The following is a 10529-nucleotide window of genomic DNA, read 5'->3' as shown; positions in this document are numbered from 1 at the left end:
AACAATTAATATCAGTGCGGAAAGTGCCACGCTAGCGGTGTTTAAATGTCATTCGAAACAAAATTATTGGCGTACCTTGCAGGCGAGTGTGGTGCGGTGTGCCCATTCTGATCTCCCAAGCGTTTCACCTCCCCTTATTAAGCTAATCTTTTCCTCATATACAGATAGTGTGATATCTGCTCATCCGTTTATTTACAAATAAGATTACAAAATCACACATAAGACGATATCCCGTCACATTAAGAATAGACGACGTAACAAATCTCGTAAAGTAAATAGGCTATTGTAAATATGTTTTACTTAAATTGTTTTTCATTCATTCTCACAATTCATATGTGATCGTATGGAAATTGTGCAAGAGGAAGTTGCGAATGGCAGCAATATGTTTTAGAATAACGCAATCATAGTAAATCAGCTGATGCATTGCCCATTGAAAATGGCTAGGTCTACTGGGCAAACGGGCGCTGCGGTTTCTTGTTCTCATTATTGGTGCGATAATCATCCAAGCGCTGCAGAGAATAAGTCCAGTAGACTTTTTTATCGTACGAAGCGAAATTTAGACTACGACATCCAATGCCTGTGTTCAAACTAGAACGACTAGAGTATTTTCAATATTTCCATATTAGATTATAATTAGAACTCTATCTACACAGATTTTTCCAAATTAGACTATAATTTGAATTACAACTAGGGCCGACACAACTTTTTCCAAATTACATTAGAACTATATAATTATAGGTACGCAGTTCTGTTCAAATTAGATTAGAATAAGCATTACCGAACTCGACATTGAATGGACATGGAATGAAGCTCAGGTCGGGTCTCATTCTCATAAGCACGGCAAATACGGCACACGCTGGTCTACAAAGAACAACTAGCATATGGTCAGGACGGAATACAATAAAACACGCTACTCTATCAAGTATGCCGGACTCCAATTGTGGAACGGCATCTAGCCGGCTATCCGACACACGTCGAGCATGTCCGGATTCAAGTCGAAATACAAGCAATTTCTCTTCAATGAATACTATAGTCAGCCTACAGGATTACCAGAGCACTCCTGATATCTCGATCTCGACTTCCGCCACATGCCACCTCATGTTGTCGCTTGCCTTTTATATTGTCTGCTTTACTTTTCATTCAGTGTGCCTGCCCCTTCTCTACTTCGCCTGGGTCAAAAGACTATATACTCCAAGTCGTTTCGACACATTCCTATCTATTCATTGTATCGTAGTTTTGTGGTGTTTTGTAGGGATGGTGTGAACCTCTGAAAGGTTCAGGTTCGTGTGAACGCGAACCTTTTTGAAAGGTTCTGTGTGAACACGAACGTGAACCTCGTGACGTCACTTGACGTCATGTTGCTAATTCCAACCCTACATTTCAGTAAAGTGATAGCCTATATTAATGTAAACGATGCCTAGCGACGACTCGTAATGCCACAATGCGGAAGTAGGCTACATATTGACGTTTCAAACGTCACCAAATGTATCAACTCGGGTAATCAAATGATATAATAATACCATAAAATCAATATCTTCAATCGCTTTGCCTATAATTTCGACAAGGACATACAAGGGAATATAAGCTTACACCTTACCGGTCTAGGCCAGACTTAACAATGTATTCGGCATCTGAGTATTGCTACGTTGATATTGAGAAGAGTGTAAAACAGGTTTCTATACTTGCTACCGATATTACCCCAGTTATACACAGAGGTGGTCAAAGTAGTCAAGAAAGCTACTCAAGTAGAAGTAGAAGTAGTGACGAAAAAATCTACTCAAGTACAAGTAGAAGTACTTCTTTCATAAGCAACCTAAAACTACTTGAAGTAGAAGTAGAATTGACTGACTTTAAAAGTACTCAAGTAAGTAAGTAGTTGTGAAAACGATTCTGATTGGATGGATTATAAAAAGGTGCAAATTGAGCTATGTGATAGGTGACGAGCTTGATTCATATTGATGCATATATACCCGCACTCCCGCAGGTATCCAATTTTCGATAGCATAAGCATTCGTCCACATCATGGGATGAAAATGATAGTATTGATAAGGAAATGCGATGCTAATCCTCTGTTTTCTCGAAAAGCACGTTTTGGAAAATAGCATGGTATGGCGCCATCCCCCATATTATAAGGCCCGTAGTTTAGTCGAAAAGCAATACGGAGAAGTTGTAAAGGATACGGTGTAAACACTGCGCTATTAGTAAAAGTTAATAAAAAAAATATGGTGGACCGTAAAAATGCCATATTGTGTAGCTTTATTTCCAGAAATTAAAGGCATTACTGCACTTGCTTTTATACTTCAACATGTATGCTATCCGGACAAAAGAACTGATATTAATTATAACTCAAAGTATATGATACTGGGAATTGAAAGTGAAATATATAAATACTACTTCTAAAAGCAGAATATGTATTTCATGTTTTTAGTCCAGAGAGTTTCAAAGGTGGTATGCTAAAACAGCTCTAAAACTAAAAAAGAAAGTAAAAGTCCACTCTTCCAGATTAGGACACACCATAGACATTAGGGTGGAGTGAAAATGACTTTTTTTTTCAAATCAAAAAAGGGCTTCCTCAATCCTGACAAATGACCTGAAACTTCAATAAAAAGTGACTTCAGGGTATTACCCCCATTTTCCAGCCGGCAACCCCCCAATTTCTGCGCGTGGGGGGTAAAATGGCCCATCTCGGCAACCGCTGGTCGTATAGTCATGATATATAGCTCAAAATCTGCGGAAGCATCATGTTTCGATCTGCCTTAAGGGGAAAGTTTTCTCTATTGTGAACACAAAATGAGTTATAGCCAAAAAACAATATATACGCACATTTTTGTTGAAATTCAGCATTTATTCTGGCGAATTGTGATCTGTCATCAGTTTTTTGACACTAAAAGTAACACACTGACAATACCGAATATTGGGCCCATAATACAAATATATTCACAACACAGTCCTTTTAAAATAGGTTCAAAACATCATAATGAAACACTCACATTTAACGACTTATTGGAAATGCATTTTTGTGTCAAATTTTTTCATCAGTTTACGAGACTTAATTTTTGGGCAATTGATAGGCCATCTCGTCTTTGAAATCCCGAAACTTGTGCTGATGCTTCTGTTACGAGCTTTACATGTCGTTCCACTGTTTGATTGTGGCATGGATGAAACAAAATCAGAGGCTTCTCGCGACATTCTTCCAACTCTGCATCAGTTAAGTGCTCAATCGCTGGAGGAAGTTGTTGATAAGGTTCAATATCAACCAACTCGTGGTATGCCTTTGCTTCCAAGTTCAACTTTGGGACCAGGGCTGTGGAGTCGGTAAATTTTACCACCGACTCCGGCTCCGACTCCGACTCCACAAATTTTTAATATACCGACTCCGACTCCGACTCCGACTCCGACTCCTGGGTCTTTAAACGTACCGACTCCGACTCCGACTCCCGACTCCGACTCCAGCATTATTACCAATTCACTTCGAAAATTATATGCCACTTTGTCGATTGAATGACTATCATACAACCATTAACACTAGAACGATCAAGTGGCTTTTTTGACGCATTTTCATTTTTGAAGAGCTGGCATTCAGTCATATCTTACGCTGTTCGGCTGAAACTTCTTGACTTTTATTTCTTTTATGTAGGCCACCTTACCTATGATTTTCATCACTCATCTAGTACAAATAAAAAAGTTATACACAGAACTACCTAGAACTACCGAGTGGCCTTTTTGACGTATTACAGTTTTTCTACCTGAATGCATCGCAGTTTCATATTCTTGAAAGTGGTTATGTATCTGCTAAACGCAGAAAAGTCGTTTATAACAACAAAACTTTGTTAATATCGACTTGGTCTATCTGTGTTAGCAACAACATCCCTTCTAATAGAAGGCTCTGGATCTTCCTCGTTCCTAGTCACCAAAGCTCTGTAATATTATATTTCTGAAGCTCAGCGTGTTACAGGACATGGCATTTGAAATGTACCATTAGACCAAGCCGACATATGTATTGTCCATACTAATATACTAGGGTTGTACAAGGGCAAAGGCCCTTTGCTCTGGTCTACGACATGGATCTTCGGGGGGAGAGGGAGCTATATCTTGTAAATTGAATGCATATGAGGACTGATTGCATGAGTGCATTATGTTTAGTCAGACCCTCTCGAGGAACAAGTTTATGGGAGTCATGAGCTTTTTGTTGACATAAGGAGTAAAAAAGGTGTAGACTCAATAAAGATAATATTGTTTTCGTTTATTACATGGTCGAACTGCCAGCAAATAATTGGAGTAAAATGTCAAATGGTGGACGCTGCTGCTACCAAGTATTTGTACAAGGACGTCTCATATTTAGGCAAGAATAGGACAGGACACCTCTTCTATAATCTATACATTTGCCAAGCATAGTAATGTGAAGAGTCTGATGTAATCCATCTTGAAACAATGTTACGTGAATGTGGCTGTATACGCTTGGAGACGCAAACGATGTCCCAGTTAACACTATTGTCAAAAGTTGCTTGAAGCTACCAAGGACCAGAATGAACACAGGCAGCTTCATGTAGCCACACTTTTCAAAGCTATCATCTTGTTGATAAGCGTAACGGCGAGATGCCAGTGTAGAGATCGAAGTTGTACACATATATATTGAGTTCACTCCAACCGGAGGTTACTGTTTCCTTCAGAAACAAGACAAACAAGAAACCAGTGACGGTTAAATGTTATAACAAAACCAGCGGGGTATCATTTGCCAGGTTCAAAGGCAGTATTCTATATGAGGGTACCAACAAGTCGACGATGGTCTGTGCATGTTTTCTTAGAATGTGAATTATCTTCTACTTGCAAAATGCCGATACTATAAAAATATGCAAATCGAGGATTAGTTGCGAGATTGCATTATGCAAATCTTATCTGATAAGCTTTGTGATATACCAGCAATAACCAAGAATGGTGATGGTGCTGAAGTGGATCTGAAACCTACTCCGAAATTTTAAAGAACGTGCTCAAATACCAAATGCGCACCAGAACAACACTTATATGTTACACCAAAAACGGCGATTTGTTATATAAGTATTGCAAAATATTGCACTAAGGTGTATCTAAAATATTGCAAGTAGCTGTGAGCGCAATAAACCATGGTTTCTGATGCCGTTTGTTGAGATTTGTGCTGATTTTAAGCTCCGTTGAATGCATTTAATCAAAGAAAATTCAACATGCGTCAAAAAAGCCACAAGGTAGTTCTAGGTAGTTTGAAGTTCCGGTAGTTCTAGTGTTAAACATATGCAAACATATGATTAACAGTGGCATGCTAAATTGTCTCATTGTGGAATAGCTCGAATTATCCACTATGCAATTAACATGAAAGAAAGATTTGCTAACTATCCTTCCTGTTTCAAGTTTTTATAACATGGCCTCTCTAATATCCTGAAATGTATGAATCATTCAAATATGGCTGATATCCAATCCTGTATGATAAAAATGTAGATAAAAAATCCAAGTGTAGCTCTTGTGTATGAGTCAGCAACAAATAAAGAGATTGAACTTACTAATTTTGTCATTGCACACTATCCTGATGACAAGCACACACACTCTTACTACTAATAAACATTGGTCATAATATAAATGGAATTTAGTTAAGTAGTCAAAGACCTGTCTGTGTCCAGTCTACATGTACTTGATCAAATATTCAAGGATTGGGACTTGCAGTCTTTCTTAATCATTTGTTCGACCCAAACAGCAACGCTACACTACAAATATTTTTAATTTTATCAAGTGGGAAGCATCGTTTGGTCATATTTACATAATTTTTACAATTATACAAAATCAGCTGATGCATTTGCTCTGTCACAGTATCACGGTATAATTCCAAAATATGCATCGATTTTGACTGCATCGCGAAAACGCATATTGCGATTTTCTTCCCCTGTGCAACCATGGCCTGGTGGTAGGCCTAATGGACATATATGCTAGATTACGATATGACAAGAAAATGCTAGATTGCGAAACATCAGTTTCAAACGTTATGATGAGCCATATATACTTTGATTAATTATTTCATATGGGCGAAGGGCGACAATGTGGTGTGAACGGAACCACGCCAACCTTCCACCTAAATTATATTCACCGGTACTTTCGTGAAATCATACTGGTCATTCCGTATCCACTGCGCGCGAAGCGCGACGAAAATTCTGTGCTTTACTAAACTTTTATGAAAATTAAATGTTATTACTCCGTGAAAACAGCTCCGAAATTCCTCAGGCTATCTTCCTGATTGGAAGATTGAATTACTTCTACTTGACTAACTGAAAATAGCGAAAAGTAAGTAAGTAGATCACAAAATATTAAGAAGTAGAAGTAGAAGTAGCGAAAATCAGATCTACTTGAGTAAGTACCAGAAGTAGAGGAAAACTACTTGAGTACTTCGAAAAAGTAGAAGTACTTCGTTACTGACCACCTCTGGTTATACAGCAGTATAGCCGACACCCCAATCGCACGGATTTGTTTTTTATGACACAATAAACATATGAAATCAAGATTGACCCGTGCGTCTGGTACATTTTTTACATCAGACAACCATATCAACTTCATTGATTGGTTGAATAAGCATCATTCGCTGACTACCTTTAGCTCTTGATGTAGTGTGATTGCGGGTCAAGCTCACAGCGGAGTCACTAAGTATTCGAGCGAACTTTTGTGACAAAGCAAGTAAAATCTTTTGAGATGGTCAAGGTGCATGGTCGTTTGGTGTTGATTTTTTTATGCTGCCACCATAGAGCTTCCCGCAGTTGAAATACAATAAATTTTAACCAAAGATGTTATAATAAAGTGAAAATTGTAATATCTGAAAAGGGTTCACAGTGCAGAACCTACCAAGGTTCGTTTGTGAACGTGAACCTCTAATTATCTGAGGTTCACACACAGAACGCGAACGTCAGCCTCACGTTCACACCATCCCTAGAGTTTTGTAATCATGAAAATATTAATAAACTGATGCTGAAGTATGAGAATAGTAAATGTCTGTGCAGCAAGCTTGAATCGTTTCGCATTATACTCTTGTGATGTTGCGTTTTTGGGAAAACCCGAAATTAGATTCGAATTCAAAGGAGATCATAGAAATCAGAAACCTCTCACAAATTAGATTAGAATGATAGCAGGTAACATTTCACAAAATAGCTTAGAATTAGGAGAATTAGAATTGCAAATTAGAATTACAGAAGAAGTAATATTTAGTAACGAAATACGAATACAGCAAAAAATGTCATGATACACAACGCTTTTCAGCGACTAATTAATTGATATTGGGGCTAACAAGACACGGTACTATAGCTGAAAGACTATCGTCTCGTAAAATTTGGTATTGTGGGGAGGGCATCATGCATCATGCGGGCTGCATGTTGGTGACCCCTTGTGTGCTTGCGGGTGAAGCTCACCGCCGAGAGTCACTAAATATTCACATACGGAAAGCTGATTATTACGAGCAAACTTTCGAGAAAATAATTTTTGAAATTTACAAGGTAGGCTACATCGGAAAATAATTCGACAAACGTACATCATATATCTCCAGTTTCATTTGTCATAGGCTAGTGCAGGGCATGAATAGTCCACAGACTGGATATTCGCCGTTTTTCGCCGTAGCTGATTTTTTTGTGATACTGCCGGAGTAGGGCCTACTATAGGGGCTATATCAGGGGTGGGGAAACTTTTGAGCTCGCGGGCCGCATTCAACATCTGAATCCATTCGCGGGCCGCACAATATATAATTTGGACTATAAACAAAAACGCAATATTGGTATTTGATTATATAGTGAGGACATGGGGATATTAGTTGTTGCTTATTTACAACAATCCACATATTGCTTTGATGATATCGTACAAGCCTCAGACACAGTGGCGAGATTTCATAGGCTGGTCGGCCTCAATAACCATCAATTTGTCAAAACTGTAGCGATGAAAGTCGGTTGTCCCGATTCTTAGAACAGGATTGAAATTTAAATCTCGGAGCAGCGATCTGCTCAAAGATTTACTAATTGAACTTTTGGTTCAGTTCCAGGACACACAATGCTGACAGCATCATAACCATGTTAGCTTCAAACACGCTTCTACTATGTGTAGATAAATATAAACACCCTAATTCTACGCATACATAGAACGAATCTACCTAAGACACGCGCGAATCGTTTTTATAAGTACATCACTGAAATAATTAAAACTGGAGTGGCCAATCTGAAATCACACTCGTGATCCGAATTATGTCAATCTCGTTTAGGATTTTTGTCATGTTTAGCTGATGAAACCTTCTCAAACTGCGTGGGCTGATGGTTTGATGGCATGGAAGGTTACGACTGTGGATGAGAGATTTTTAAATATGAAATTCATTCTAAATATTACGAAATAATTATGAATAGGATATAAATAGCGCGAAGCGCGAAAAAAATTTTCAGTCGAGCTCAGCTTCGGGCCCCTGCCTTAGAATTATCATGGCGAAATAGGGTAAGAAAAAGTTTAATCAAGTGTCTGCATTAATTCGATATTTAGTACGCTTTTTATCAACATTTTTATTAAGTTTCTTTATACTCTCGCGGGCCGCACAGAACAGTGTGGCGGGCCGTAGTTTGCCCACCCCTGGGCTATATGCAGGATTTAGTCAGATCCGGATGGATAACGGCAGGATATTTTTATTTTGGATCGAAGTCGGATTCCTTTTTTAAAGTAGCAGGTTCGGAGTCGGACTAGGGAATTCTACGATCCGCACCGCACTATCATAGACAGTTTCTGTTTCTATGAATATGTATTGTCAATTACAGCCTGCGATAACGACTAATAATTATGTCAAAGTTTCCCTAGCTCAGTGGTTCCCAACGTGGGCGAAAATCGACAAAGGGGGCGACAGGGGGCGAAAATAGCGAAGGGGGCGATGACGCGGTAAAACGGCTACATTGGGGTCAAGTCGGAGAAATTACCTTGTTTTTCTTAGCCAAACCACGGAAAGTTAGTTGCAAAACTGTAAAATTCGACACCGAGCCAAAAAGTTGACCTTTTTTTTAGTCAACCCGCCGATGATTACAGATTGTATACCGATTATTCGGTCCACAAAATCTGGGGGGAGATTATCGGCGTTTAGCCTGAAAAGGGGGCGATGAGTCGAAAAAGGTTGGGAACCACTGCCCTAGCTCTAGGGTCGCCAACTCGAAACGGGTCATGGGCCACTTTTCAAATTTCGTAGAGGTCGCGGGTCGCACTAATTCAATATCAATAAAAAAATGGGCCACACAGTTTAACATTCATCTAACATGGACGGCGGGCATGGTTGCCACAAAATAAATAATACAGTGATCATCATTTACATTGTTCTTTGAAGTATGAGATGCGCACGCTATCTGACAATACTTTTTAGCGACTACAGAATCGTAATTGGGGTTACCTAGACATGTAATTTACTGGTAAACTATCGCTCCAGATGAAGTTTGGTCTTGTGGGGAAACCGAAAATCGTTTTCGAAGTGTCTTGCTCTTGGCAGTTTCTGGATAATATCACGTCAAGGCGATATGCCTATTCAAATCAGCTAATTCTTCCTCCATAGAATGCTATTTCCTGCTCCGAAACATTATCAACTATAGTGAGGAATAGTGACGTTGGGCACATAGAATAGGTTTTTTGAACAACAAGAGCAATATTTCTAAACTGAAATCAATTACGGTATTTTAAAATGCTCTACCAAGCGTACCTCCGTAATATCAAATCAGGCCGCAGGCCGCAAAATATGATCTCACGGGCCACATGCGAGTCCGTGGTCCTGGTCCGTACGGGATTTTCGCTGCTGTGACACATAAATGATTGATTGATGATCGTGCGTTTCACTGAGCCACCATATTGCTCTCTCACAAATAAATTGATGGTAAACAAAGTGATCGAAGCTTACATCTTAGATTGTTGTAGACTAGTAGTAATGTAATAGAATCACAAAATGCCTATTTCTGTTCTCTGTTCTTACCTTAAACAAACCTCTTGTTTTATTGAAATTGAATTCGAATATAGTTTGTGTAGTCCTCAACCAATGGCACAGGCTCGAATTGTATCATACCAATTTTAAATGGGTAATGTATTGCATCTTATCAATTCGTTTCTTAACTCCTATTCACTTCATTATTAAGATAAGCATCCTCACATGTTCATATAGCACGATATCTGCTCTTCCGTATATTTACAAATGAGAGATTGCAAAATCACACATTAGATAGATTCGTGTCCCATTCAGAACAGATGAAGTACCATCTGGAAAAGTAAGTATCGGCTATTTAAAAACTTTTTTTACGTACATTTATTTTCATTCATTTTCACAATTCAGAATGTGATCGTTAAGAAACTGTGCAAGAGGAAGTTGAGGCTGGCAGTAACAAATTTTCAAATAACGCAGTGATAACAAATGCAAATTGCAAACTGGGCAAACGCGCGATACGGTTTCCTGCTCTCAACTAGTTGGCGCGATCATCATTAAATCACTGCGGATAATACGCTGCGTGTATTGATCTATCGAACTAAGCGAA

This window comes from Botryllus schlosseri, chromosome 6 (genome assembly GCF_051294905.1).
Source record: "Botryllus schlosseri isolate E-star chromosome 6, Bs_hap1, whole genome shotgun sequence".
NCBI lineage: Eukaryota > Metazoa > Chordata > Ascidiacea > Stolidobranchia > Styelidae > Botryllus > Botryllus schlosseri.
The sequence above is the reverse complement of the archived record's forward strand: the minus strand, read 5'-3'. Positions refer to the sequence as shown.